This window comes from Pinus tabuliformis, chromosome 1_2 (genome assembly GCF_031772625.1).
Source record: "Pinus tabuliformis cultivar Carrire ecotype Pingquan chromosome 1_2, CPIR1, whole genome shotgun sequence".
NCBI classification, from domain to species: domain Eukaryota; kingdom Viridiplantae; phylum Streptophyta; class Pinopsida; order Pinales; family Pinaceae; genus Pinus; species Pinus tabuliformis.
Genome location: NC_142298.1, coordinates 712,749,850 through 712,763,855, shown reverse-complemented (window position 1 = coordinate 712,763,855; position 14,006 = coordinate 712,749,850). Strand labels below are relative to the sequence as shown.

Below are 14,006 nucleotides of genomic sequence, written 5' to 3'. Positions count from 1 at the left end.
CTCCTTGCCATCTCCATGATGGTTCTGTTTTTCCTTTCAGCAACTCCATTTTGCTGTGGGGTGTACCGAGTTGTGAACTGTTTATGTATTCCATTTTCTCTACAAAACTTTAGGAATTCATTTGAGATATACTCACCTCCTCTATCAGTTCTCAATACTTTTATGTGCAGCCCGCTTTGGTTCTCCACAAGTGCTTTGAAGTTTTGGAATTTCTCAAAGACTTCACTTTTGTTCTTGAGGAAATATATCCAAGCCTTTCTTGTAAAATCATCAATGAATGTCAAGAAATATAGGCTGCCTGCTAATGATGGAGCTTGCATTGGTCCACACAAATCTGAGTGGATAATCTCTAAGGGTGCCTTTGCCCTTATGCTCTTACCTGATGGAAAACTTTCTCTATGTTGTTTTCCCAAAATGCAGCCTTCACATAGGCTGTCCGGTTTCTCTATCAATGGTAATCCCTTTACCATTCCTTTTCTGCTCAATAAGTTTAGACCTCCAAAATTTAGAAGCCCGAATCTCAAGTGCCATAACCAGTTCTCATCCTTTGGCACACTTTGGAAGGCCTCTTGGGTGACCGCTGCCATTTCCCTTTTGTTCTTCAAGTCTGCCCCGATCCTGAGAGGGAACATCCTGTTCCTTGTCATCTTCACTTCAGCAATTCATCTTTTGCTGGGTGGTATGTCCATGATGGTGCACACATCATTTACAAAGTAAACATTGTAGCCTTTTTGGATAAGCTGTCCAACACTCAATAGGTTACATCTCATTCCGGGGACATAGTAGACATCAGCTATGGTTTTCCTTTCTCCTTGTTTTGTAAATATTTTTACCTCCCCTTTTCCCATAACAGACACTTTACTATCAGTTCCTAGTGTGACCTCTGATTTAAAATTCTGATTTAAGGCTGAAAAGAGGGCTATATTCCCTGTCATATGGTTGCTGCAACTTGAGTCTAAAAACCAAATGTCCTCACTATGTGTTTCAGCCATGTTACAAGCTAACAGGACATTGTCTTGACTGCTGTTTTCTCTTGTAACATTTGCATTTTGTCTACTGTTCATATCATGCTGTTTCTTTCTACAATCACTTGCATAATGTCCATACTTTTTGCAATAATAGCATTGAACATTAGATTTATCATACCTTTGTCCTTGAGCATGATGTTGTCCTCCTTGTTGGCTGCTGCCTTGGCCTTGGTTCTAATTTTGATTGCTGCCTCTTCCTTGTGCATTTGATGGGCTGTTCCTTCCACCTCTGTTCTGGCTTCTGCCTCTTCCTCTTCGGTTTCCTCTTCCTTGACCTCTTCCTCTTCCAAAGGACATCTGGGTCTTGAAGGCTTGCTCAAGAGATGAGTTTTCATTCCTACTCAACCTCTGCTCATGTGTTATCAGTGATGCATGTAGCTCATCAACTGAATAGTTTGAGAGATCCTTTGTCTCTTCAATGGTGGTGACTATGGCATCAAACCTTGAGGGTAAGACCCTCAATATTTTCTCCACTATTCTTCTATCTTCAATTGTTTCTCCATGAGTTCTCATTTGTGTGATTACACCAATCACATGAGTGAAGAATGAGTCAATGTTATCTGACTCCTTCATGCACAGATTCTCAAAATCCTTTCTCAGCAATTGTAGTTTTGCTGTCTTCACTCTCTCCATGCCTTGATAGGCTGTCTTAAGGGTTTCCCATGCTTCATTGGATGTCTTAGCTGCTGCTAACCTTGGAAACACACTCTGATCTACTGCTAGATACAACAACACACGGGCTTTTGAATCCTTCTTCCTATTTCTCTTCAACAGATCCTTCTCTCCCTGAGTTAATGCATTGAACTCAGTTTCATCTGCTGGTTCTTCAAAACCATCTTCAACTATTTCCCATAAGTCTTGGGAAGCAAGCAGGGCTTTCATAGTTATTGACCAGTAGTCATAGTTCTTCCCATTAAACTGTGGGAGCTGGGTGTTAAACATACCCATACCAGTGCTTGTGCTAGCCATTCCTTGACTGTGTATGTTTAAAAACAACTGACTGTTTCTTCAGCAACACAAAAAAAACTTTTGAAATACCTGAATCCTTTGATGTCTGAGTCTTCTGTCTGCCTGAGAAGTTTTGCTGCAGCAACAACCTTCTCCCTTCAGCTTCTCTAACTTCTTTAAAGAGCCTAAGCCTGCTCTGATACCACTGTTGGGAATTTTTCAATGGGAAAATACCAAAAACCAAGAAAATAAAACACAGAGGCAATGCTCTGTTTCACTTTACTCCAGGATCTTTTTGTGCAGAGGAAGACAAAAAAAATTTCACTGAGGAACAGAGTATTTCACCATAAAATATTTCTATTCATTAAAACAAAAAAAAACATTCACTCTGTCTTCATATGAGAATTTACACTGCTGGAAAAATTCCCATTAACATTTACTGCTGTAAAACCTCCATTCACATTTACTGGTGTAAAACAATTTTACATACTGCTGTAAAAACAAAATTTACAGAGGCTTACAAAAATCGTTCCACCATTTTCTTTATGCACTGCTGTGCAAAACCACACATGGTTTTTCTACTCCTCAGTTTTACGATGGCCAACACTAAAACATTACAACCTGTTCATATCTTTTTACACACTGCTATGTGTTCCACCTTTTACTGCACCCACATATTTTTACGCTGCTGTGAACACAAGTTCTTTACCTCCCGTGTGCCATCATACATTAAAAAAAAAAGTCAACACTCTCAAAAAACAAATATACGACCTCCCTCTTTTAAATATTACATTACATAAAAACGACCATACCTCTCTTTAAATGTGCCATTCCTTTTTACATACAAAACTTACGTGCCCATAACATTATTAAAAGCATCTACCTAAAAACTACGAACAGCACATAAATTCATTAAATTCTTTCATTCGGCGGTCAAACCATAAGTCTTTTACTCCACGCAATGCATTGATTTGACGTTTGTTGGTATGCAGCTTCAATCGATCAACGGCGGAGAACACGGGAGCAAATCCAACGGTGGAGAACAATATCGGAGGGCCAACATATGCTGAACATTAACTCCCGAGATTCTTACGTTGCGTTACGTCAGGGCTGAACCACGTGTCGGCTCCAAAATTTCTCGGGTTCGATCATCGGAAAATCCCTTCTGCCTGAAATCAACCCGAGAGCTTTCCGGCGAGGTTTATTGACCGGTTTCTGGCAGCTGCGTTGAAATTAGATTTCAACATTGTTCAGCAGAGTTGGAACTATAAATGGCCGAACGGTATCATTATTACAATACAATGTCTGAGGTTAGTGTTGGATGCCTTTTCCTGAGCACTTTTGGATATGTGGAGAGCATAATGTGGACATTAGGTTAGGTTTGGATGCTTGTTTGGAGATGTTGCAGAGAGGGGTATGTGGAAAAGCGGATAAAATTATTAAATCAAATTAATTTGGATTCAGCTATGACTATGTGGTTTTTTTTTTTTTTTTTTTAAATTTGGGTAGTTCAATTTCGAAGGGAATTTTTGAAGTTGGTTGAACTGACCTTCAATATATACTTCCCCTAACAAGCTATTGATAATCAATTCCATCTCTCTGTTTTAGCTGGGAATGTTAGAGTGTCTTCGCCTTCATGGCTTACAGTCATCTTTGCTCTCTGATATTATTGTTACTATGCATTGTTTTCTTCTCTTCGTCGGGCGCTGCTACCACCACGATCATAGTGGGAGCGGGCATGTCGGGTACTCTTAATACCTTATCCAAGCTTCTTCACATGACCATGTCTAAATAGGCTCCTTCTTGTAACAGTAAGTTCACTGAGTAAGTTCTGATTTTTTTGTTTGCAGGAACAATGGCAGCAAAGGCATTATCGGACAATGGAGTGAAAGACTTTGTGATACTGGAAGCAATCAATAGAAATGGGGGAAGAATGCTCAAGGAAACCCTAGGAGGGTATGCAGTGGAGATGGGAGCCAACTGGGTAGAGGGTGTTGGAGGGAAACACATGAACCCCATATGGTCTCTAGCTCAGAAATACAAACTTCGGACAACTTATTCTGATTACAGCAATATCAGTTACAATATCTATCATCAAGAGTAAGCAGCCTGTCACACGATAATCAACATTGCATTATGCCCAGATCCGCCATTTACCCGGTTTCTGATAACTGTTTTTGTTTTACAGAGGAGGTATTCTGCCACAGTCAGAGGTAGCACGACCATATGGTTTGGCAACAACATCATCTGACTTCAGTTCAAGTCTCTCTAAATCGTTTCACAAGAGTGGCAAAGAAGATATTTCGATTTTGGCATCTCAATGGGCATTTGGACAGTAAGACGATTAGCAAATCCCTCTGTATATTTTACTTGTTCACATAATCACAAAATGATGAGTTATAACCTGATATTAACTTGCACAATATGGGCTCGATAATGTTGATTAATAAAATTTTGCAGTGTGCTAGTAACGCCTTTGGAGATGGCCATCGATTACTACTTTTACGATTTCGAAATTGCAGGTTCTGATAATTGATCTCAACAATTATTGGGTTTGACAATTGAAATGATAATCAAATAAATGAAAAAACAATAGATTGCATTTGGGTGTGCAGAACCTCCAAGACTGATGAGCTTAAAGAATGTGGAACCTATTGCAACATTCAAATACTATGGGGATGATGAATATTTCGTGGCCAACAGGCGAGGATACGAATATATTGTTCACAAGTTAGCCCAAGAATTCCTTGAATCTCATAACGAAACTATATGGGACGACCGTCTCAAACTCAAGAAAGTAGGCTCCTCTGATAAAGCATATGTATCCTTTAAAATCTTTTGTCCTGAAACACTCTCTTAGTAAAGATACTTTTTAGGTAATGATTTCATGGTCCAAATCGTTAAAGAAATCGAATATACAAACAAGGGTGTCAAGATTTTGACTGAGGATGGTTCAACATATACTGCGGAAAGTGTTATTGTTTCTGTCAGTTTATGGGTTCTTCAAATGAAGCTCATTAGTTTTAAACCTGATTTACCTGTATGTATATCTACTTGCTGTATCAAATTTCATATGAAGTCACTAGATCTATTCTATTTAGTGAATTTATAATGCTACTTCATAAACACCTGCAGCTATGGAAGCTACTAGCGATATATAAGTTTAATATGGTTATTTACTGCAAAATCTTCATGAAATTTCCATCTAAATTCTGGGCAACTCGACCTGGCACTGAGTTCTTCATTTACGCTCATGAAAAAAGGGGTCATTACAATTTTTGGCAGGTAATTAGTGCTTAATATCTTTTCCCACAGAAACAGCTAGACTTGAAATCATTCAACTGATTAACATGTTATTTACATTTTTTCCTCAGCACTTGGAAAGTGAATACCCTGGAGGGAACCTGGTGTCATTCTTTTGCATATTGATACTTCAAAGTTGAGAACTGATGTTAAAACTTGAAGGAGGAGCTGGGACGAACAGGAAGAGTGAAGAACGGCTAGGGTTGAATTTGTGCAGGCACCGTTCTCCATGGTAGGGCGGGGAGGAGGGAGCTCTACTCCCTCCTACAAGCAAGCGGTTACCAGCCGTGGTAAGAAGCCACTGGAGGAAGTCAGAAGAAATGACGAGGTGAAAGAGAGTAGGGAAGAAGGGAAGGATAGAGACAAACATTGTGAGAATCAAAGCACTAGAGACAAGGAAGAAAATGACAAGGAAAAGGGAGCAAAAACCAAGGCTCAAAGTGGCCCTTGTAAGCCTAAATCTAAGGTTACACCTAGGGTGGTCTTGAATGATCCTGCGCTGCAGGCACACAGGGACCACATGAGCACTTATGCTATTATTTGTAAATTCATGGGAGTATGGCCCACTGAAAAAGATTTACAAACATGGATTAAATATCATTGGAAACCCAAAGGGAGCATTGACCTACATCTGGGGTCAAAAGGATTCTTCACAGTGGTCTTCACTAACATTGAGGATAAAGACAGAGTGTTTGAAGGAGGGCCCTACTTCTATGCAGCTGCTAGCCTCTATATGAGGCCGTGGATGATGAATTTTGTCTCGGAGCGAGAGACTTTCACATCAGTACCGGTTTGGGAAAGACTTTACTCCCTTCCCCTTGATCACTGGCAAATAGAATTGTTAACAGCCATAGGGAATAAACTGGGACGTTTTGTCTAGGAGGAAAATATACTTCCTTCGCACGAATCTGTGTGGAAATGGATCTCTTTGGAGCTCTACCAGATGAGTTGATCTTGGAAGTTTTGGATGAAGAATGGGTGCAAACAGTAGATTATAAACATATTCCATTTAGATGTCGTAGATGTCATGAGAATGGGCACCTGTTTAGAGATTGCCCTCTCAGTAAAATCGAAAATAGGAGCAAAGATTATACTATGAAAGATACGGAGAGATTTCAAAAAGTGAGCCACAGAGGAAAAGGTGGCAAAAGGGGTCTTAGGCACCATCAAGCCGAAGGGTTTCAAGTTATGCTGAACAGGTTCCAGGTGCTCGAGGAGGAAGAAGAGACTATAAAAGTAGATCAGGGATTAGAGGTAAATCCATAGAATAAGGAGATAGAGGAGAACAAAGACCAACTAAAATACAATAACATACAGAAATAGGCCATGATGAGCAATGTAGAACTGGATATGGACCAGGAAATTACCCAAAGTGAGATAGAAATGGAGGATCAGGAGCTGCAGGAGATTTTAGATAGAAAACACCTAGATTTAGAAGGGTTCTTGAAACAGGGAACCATGGAAGGGTTAGATTCGTTACCTCAAGAAGAGTTCTCTAGAGTACAGCAGTTGTACTTATGGAAAACCCAGGTTGGTGGGGAGGAAAGGCAAGGCAATACGACAAAACAAGGCAACAAAGGTGTGAAATATTCAAAATTCACACCAGGATTAGCACCCCGAGGCCCTGGAAAGAAAAGAGGCAGAAAAAATCAGAATGAGCTGCTGATGTAGTATGGAAAGCTAATGATAGACTCGGGTAAGATGAAAGACCTAACCAGTTACTCTTTCACTAATCTTTAATGATGAAGTTTACTTCTTGGAATATCAGGGGTCTAGGTAGTAAAAGGAAACAAAGATTACTTAGTAACAAGATGAAACAAGAAGCTCCGGATATCATTTTTATCCAGGAAACTAAATGTTCTATACAAAAAATTAAAGAACTTCATAATAAATGGTTTAGTCGTTTTGAGTTTCTAGAAGTTAAGGCAAAAAACACAGCAGGTGGTATTCTGACTCTTTGGAATCCCCTCAAGATTGGCATAATAGATGCTGAAGCTTCCAGAAATTATCTTTCATTGGTCATACAGCCTGAGGGGGATAGGGAGATCTATCTGGTAACGAATGTTTATGGCCCTCAGAGAATGGATGACAAATTGAGATTCCTTGATTCTCTTATGGATCTCAGAGAGAGATATGCTGGGATTCCATGGATTTTGGGTGGGGACTTCAACATGATCAAATCACTATCAGAGAAAAAAGGGGCACCAGAGCTCTCACCAAAGATGCCTTAGCTTTTCAATCCTTTTTGGACACTTCGAAACTGGTCGACATTGATACAAGTAATGGTCTCTTTACTTGGAACAATAGGAGAGGAGGAGGGTCTTTGGTGGCCTCAAAGTTAGATAGATTCATCTTATCAGAGGATATTATTCTCAATGATACGGGTATGGGAGCAAGGATTCTGCCCTTTGGAGGTTCTGATCACTGGCCAATTCAACTAGAGATCAGGGGCATTGGTACTCCCAGGAATAGACCTTTCAGATTTGAGAACATTTGGCTCACCCATCCGGATTTTATCAACAACATTTCAAGTTGTCGGTCTGAGGATTTTCATATTCAGGGTACGATTATGTTCATTCTTCACAAAAGACTAAAACACATAAAACTCGGGCTTAAAGAGTGGAACAAGAGAGAGTTTGGCAACATTTTTGAAGGTAAAAACGCTGTTGAAAACAAATTGCAGATACTCAACCAATCCATCATTGAGGTTGGCTTTGATAAAATCAGCAATGATAGAGCCACCAATCTTCAGCACAAGTGGGAGAACTTATGCAAACAAGAGGAAATTTTCTGGAGACAAATATCTAGAGTGCAATGGTTAAAGGAAGGGGAAAGCAATACCAGATTTTTCCACAGATCAACCTTGGCAAACCGGGCTCATAATAGAATCTCCTCGATTAAGGATGACGAAGGGAAAATTGTCAGTACCCATGAAGAAATTGAAGCTGTTTTAGTTCAACACTTTAGGGGGATTGCACAGGAAAATATTCCAAACAGAGAGCCTTTCATTAAGGATATAATAAGACATATACCAAGACTAGTGTCCAGAGAGGATAATCTCAACCTCAACTGGCCAGTTACTGAAGAAGAAATCAGTGAAGTCATCAAGGAAATGCAGAATGGTAAAGCACTGGGTCCTGATGGTTTTAATGTGGACTTCTTTAAAGCATGCTGGAATATTGTAAAACAAGATATGCTGAATGTGGTAGAAGATACCAGGAGGAACAGAACTATTCTGAAAGCACTCAATACCTCCTTCATTTCACTGATCCCTAAACAAGATAATGCTCTTACTCCAGATAAGTTTCGACCCATAGCATTGTGCAATGTGGTTTACAAGATTATATCCAAGGTTGTAGCTAACAGACTCAAACCTCTTCTCCCCACCCTTGTTTCTGGGGAGCAATCTGGTTATGTGGAAGGTAGACAAATTCTCAATAACATCATTCAAGCACAGGAAGTGGTGCACTCACTGACTAGCAACAGGAAGGCAGGAATGATCATGCAGCTGGACATAGCTAAAGCCTATGATAAGTTAAACTGGACCTATATAAGGAGGGTTCTTATAGCTTTTGGGTTTGATCATAATTGGGTTAGATGGGTCATGGCTTTGGTAACCTCTTCTAGCTTTTCAATTTTGGTAAATGGCTCTCCCTCCGAGATTTTTATTCCCTCAAGAGGCCTTAGGCAGGGAGATCCACTCTCTCCCTTTCTCTTTATTCTCATGATGGAAGGACTTGGTAGATCGATTAAGCAAGCAAAAGCTGAAGGCAAAATCAAGGGTCTTCAACTTTGTGAGAATGGACAGACTTTGACTCATCAACAATTTGTGGATGATACCATGTTGCAGGGGGTTCCTACAGTCAAGGAAGCTTTGGCATACAAACAACTTCTAAATGAATTTGGTCTAGCCACAGGTATGGAGGTTAATCTTTTCAAATCTAAAATCTTTTTCTTTAATACTGATATTGCTATCCAAAGGAACATCTCCAGAATTCTAGGTTTTCAAAGAGATTCTCTTCCTTCAAAATATTTGGGAGTCCCCCTTACTGCTAAACCTCTTCATAAAAGTATCTGGGAACCGATGATTAATAATATGCAAGATAAAATCAAGAATTGGACCTTCAGATCTTTAAACTTAGCTGGCAGGTTGGTGCTTACAAAGGTTGTTTTACAATCTATCCCAGTTTTTATTCTTTCAGAACTCCCTATTCCAAAAGGAGTCTTACAACAATTCAAAACCATTCAAGGAGAATTTCTCTCAGGGAAAGGGGAAAAAAAGGAAATGGGCCTTAGTGGCTTGGGAAAAGAGATGTAAACCTAAAAATCAAGGAGGTCTGGGTTTGGATGATCCAGAGGTTCTAAGCAGGGCTTTAGGAGCTAAGTTATGGTGGAGATGGGTAAAAGAACCAAAGGCCCAGTGGGCTAGTATCTAGACAAAGAAATATGCCAGCACTTGGGACAATAACGATCTTATAAGGATGTCCGGAAATATAAAGGGCTCCTACATCTGGAATAAGGCCTGGGAGAACAGAGGCTTAGTTCAAAAGAATAGCTTCTGGGAAATCAAAGAGGGGGACTTGGCACTTTTTTGGGAAGATAAATGGCAACAAGAACCAATACTGCTAAATGAGCAATTTCTGGACCTCAAAAGAGAGACAGATATCAAGGGGTTATCACAGGTCAAAGATTTTTGGGACCAAAATAATAATGTAAGTAAGTGGAGAAAGTGGAGGAATATGTTTTATGGGGAAGATAACCCCTTGAAAACTAAAGCTGAGGCTCTCATGAGGACACTGGAACAAAGGAAGATCTTAGTAACAGGGGGGCATGACCAATTGAGGTGGGGCAACAATAATAAGGGCACCTTTAATCTAAAGGAGGCTAAATGCAAACTCCTTGAATTGGACTCTCTGGCTCCGGATAGAGTTTGGCAGAATCTATGGAGGCATCAAGGATGGATGAAGATTAAACTCTTCATGTGGCTTGTCTATCATAAGAGAATTCTGACTTGGGATAACATAAGGAAAAGGGGTGTGCTGGGGCCTTCCAGATGCCAACTCTGTGAAGCCCATGAAGAAATTATGGAACACCTCCTCAATAATTGTAACTTTACCTCTAGTTTATGGGATTATTTTGCTAACATCTTCCAAAGGAGCGACAACGACAGAGGGTGCATCTTCAACACCTTAACTAGATGGAGAAGTAATTACTCAGATAATGAAATGCTCGGTGCAGCTTGGGCTCTAACACCTAGCTTCATTATTTGGAATGTCTGGAAAGAAAGGAATCGGAGAATTTTCAAAAATGAGAAGAGATCCCTTCAGTGTCTTTTAAAGCAAACTTTGACTCAGCTTAAAGAGACAGTGGGCACCATAGTTCGGAATTCCCCTAATAATCCACCCTCAGAAGCTGACTTGAGGATTCTGGGACTGTTGGGAATGCAGGGGCTTTTGTCGCAGGGCTCGGACATAAGAGTTTTGGTTAGGGTCTCTAAACAGGAATTCTGGCATCCTCCCCCTTTGGGCTTTCTAAAGTTTAACATAGATGGGGCTTCTAAAGGCAACCCGGGCAATGCGGGCTTTGGAGGGGTGTTAAGGGATGTTAATGGAAATATCCTTTCCATCTTCCATGGACATTTAGGTAGGGCTACAAACAACATGGCAGAAGCCATGGCTATGGAGCAGTGCTTAGATCTCTTGGTGCAGGATAATCGACAGAATGTAATTATCGAAGCTGACTCTGAAATAATTATCAACTCTGTCAAAAAAATTAGTTGGGGCTCGGAGCCGGAGAGGGTTTCAAAACACTGGAGGCTGATCCAGGTCTTCCAAAGGATCCAGTTCCACCTCAGAGGCCTACGCACGGTCAGTTTTAACCACATTCGAAGGCAGGCCAATAAACTTGCTGATTTACTGGCTAATCAAGGGGTGAAATGTTCCATGTACAGGGTGACGTTGGGCGGGCATAGGCGGACTCAGGACAGTTTCATGGACCAGTGTGACATCCAAGCTGTCGAGGATATGATGGTGTACCGGACCAGAACTATGGAAGCTCTGTCCAATAATGTGGTTGAATTATGAGGTGCTATTTTCCCCTTTTCTCATTTTTTCTCTTGTTGCTTGGAGGAATTTTCTACCAGAACAGATGTTTGGAGGGAAGAGTTGGTACGACCCTCAGGATCACTTACGACGGCAATAGCGACAGTGGTAGCGGCCGGAATCTAGAGTCCAACGGCAACCTGTACGTTCCTTTTATGCCGTCAAAGGTTGTTAATCCACTAGCGGAGTGGTTTTCGGTATATTGGGGGCCTCCCGAGCGGGAAGTGGTTTTCAATTTTTGGGAGCGATCATACTCCTCGGTTGACACGTGGCGGTGGGGCGGTTTTGGTTTCCACCCTTATCGGGCGTTAAACAACAACTATTATGTTCGGAGCGATATGTTCCTCCGTCGTAGGATCTGGCCTGGCGGATCTACGGTGGTGATCTGTCGAGCTGGTCAGTGGGGCCACAAGGTTAAAGGGCGGACGTCTAGGTGGCGCAATATTTTCCTACACTATTGGATCAATTTGGGTGGATCAACGGTTAGGAACATGTGCGCTCATTGGTGTTTCCAAAAGGTTTTTGGCGGGAGCCTTGGTTCTGCGAGATCATCCACTGTAGTTGGTGGGAGCTAGGAGCTCTGAAGGCGATTTAAAAAAAAAAAGAAAAAAAAAGAGAGAGAAATTTAATAGTTTCTTCGGGTTTCTTTTGTGGCCGAGATACTTGTTGCCTTTTTGGGGGTTTAGTGTTGTGGGTTAGGATCGGAGTTCTTACACTTAACTCGTGACCCTAGTTTCTCTAGAAAGTAGTGTTGGTCTAAGATCCATGTTTCCATATGGATGGTTGTACGCTATGTAAATAATTTTCTGATTTAATGAATATGAAGGTACGACTCTTGCTTCAGCAAAAAAAGATTACCCTAGAGGGAACCTTCTTATGGTAATTGTTATAGACGATGAAGCTTGACGCATAAAACAACAACCTGACCATGACACCAGAGCAGAAATAATGGGCGTTCTGAAGAAAATGTTTGGCGACGATATTCCAGAGATGGAGGCAATCCTTATTCCTAGATGGGGAAGAGATCCATTCTTCAAAGGAACGTACTCTAACTGGCCAATAAGGGTCTCCACAAAGGATTTCGACAACTTGAAGGTATTTTTGCAAGAAATAGTAGCAATATCATTTCATGATGCAGTCATTTAAGATCTGTATTATCTTCATTTGAAAGGGTCCTCGTAGATTCGAAGAGTCTTTTTTCATTTCTAGATGGCATTCCTAGCCTCACTTACATAAAAAAAATTTGGACTAATTTACATAGAGTATGTCTTGCTAATGTTTCTATAAATGCAATGTTATGATGTTGCAAAAACTCTAAATTTGTATTTCTGCTTCTGCTGCAAGTGCAAAAACTCTAAATTTGTATTTCTGCTTCTGCTGCAAGATTTCAAATTTAAGGTTTAAAGAGATTTAAGTTAATTTATCAACCTATTTACATAAATTTCATAGGCATCAATTGGCCCTGTGTATTTCACTGGAGAGCATACTAATGAAGAACATAATGGCTATGTGCATGGTGCCTATCTTGCAGGTATATATATATATATATCTATATAATGTTATGAAAAACAATGAAACATATAATTCAGATATAGAGACGTTCTATTATCACTGATGATGTCTCTGGTCATGATCAGGTATAGACACAACGAATATGTTGGTGGACTGCATAAAGAAAGGACGTTGCGACCAGAAATCTCATGAACAAAATAAGCTAGCCAAGAACGTCCCTGTAACACAAATATTCAATTGGTAAATTCCGATCAATCTATAGTAAATATAAAAAGTAGTGTAATACCATATATTATATATTTTTATGAAAATAAGTTCATGTCATCAAAACTTCCGGCATAGATTTAGAGTGTGGATTAATTTTTTACAATTATTAGCGGGACGCTAAGGAGGGCGTGGATGAAAAAAGTGCAGGTTTTAGAAGATGCTCTTAATGACTCCCAGCAATGTAAAGTTTGAGCATACATATATGCATTGGTGTTTAAGGTTACGATTCTTAGATTGGAAATCAAATAGTACGATAACCCCATGAAATTTGAAATTTAGAAAACTGTATTGAATGACAATTTATTGGACAATAAAGCCGTACACCTGACTGGCTGCTTTTTTATATATTTCAAATTTCAAGATTTTGGGTGTCTTAATTTTTTTAATGGAATTGAATTTATGTCCATTTTTACATATATGTTGTAGTTTAAGGAGTTGTCTTTAGTGAGATTTTTTAGAGTTTCCGGTGTCGGAATCTGGTGAAAAAAATTGTGGTGAAATCTTGATTTGTGTTATTTAAATTAGTTTTTTCACTATATAAATGAATTCAGCACCATGAGAAACCACACTAATATTGTACAGGTGCAAACTTGTGATCTCAATGAATTCCGGCAGGATTTTAGAGAAGGAAAAACTTCTAAAAAATAGCACTGTAATTTAATGATTATGCTTTTTTGCTGGGAAAGTTGTGGAAATTCCAGCCATATCGTGAAAAAATCTAGCAAGAATTTTTATAAATATAAGTAAAAGCAATTAAACTTGATAATTTTAAATTTTTTATAGGTTTTTGATGGTGTTGAATCTGTTTCCGCTATCAAAAATATAATTCAAACACTCCAACATTCTA

At 39.8% G+C, this 14,006-nt stretch overlaps 1 pseudogene; it reads left to right on the top strand.

Annotated features, from left to right (window-relative positions):
* The first annotated feature begins 3,612 nt into the window (after positions 1–3,612).
* On the top strand, positions 3,613–13,351 carry LOC149207724 (polyamine oxidase 7-like; annotated as a pseudogene).
* Positions 13,352–14,006: the final 655 nt, after the last annotated feature.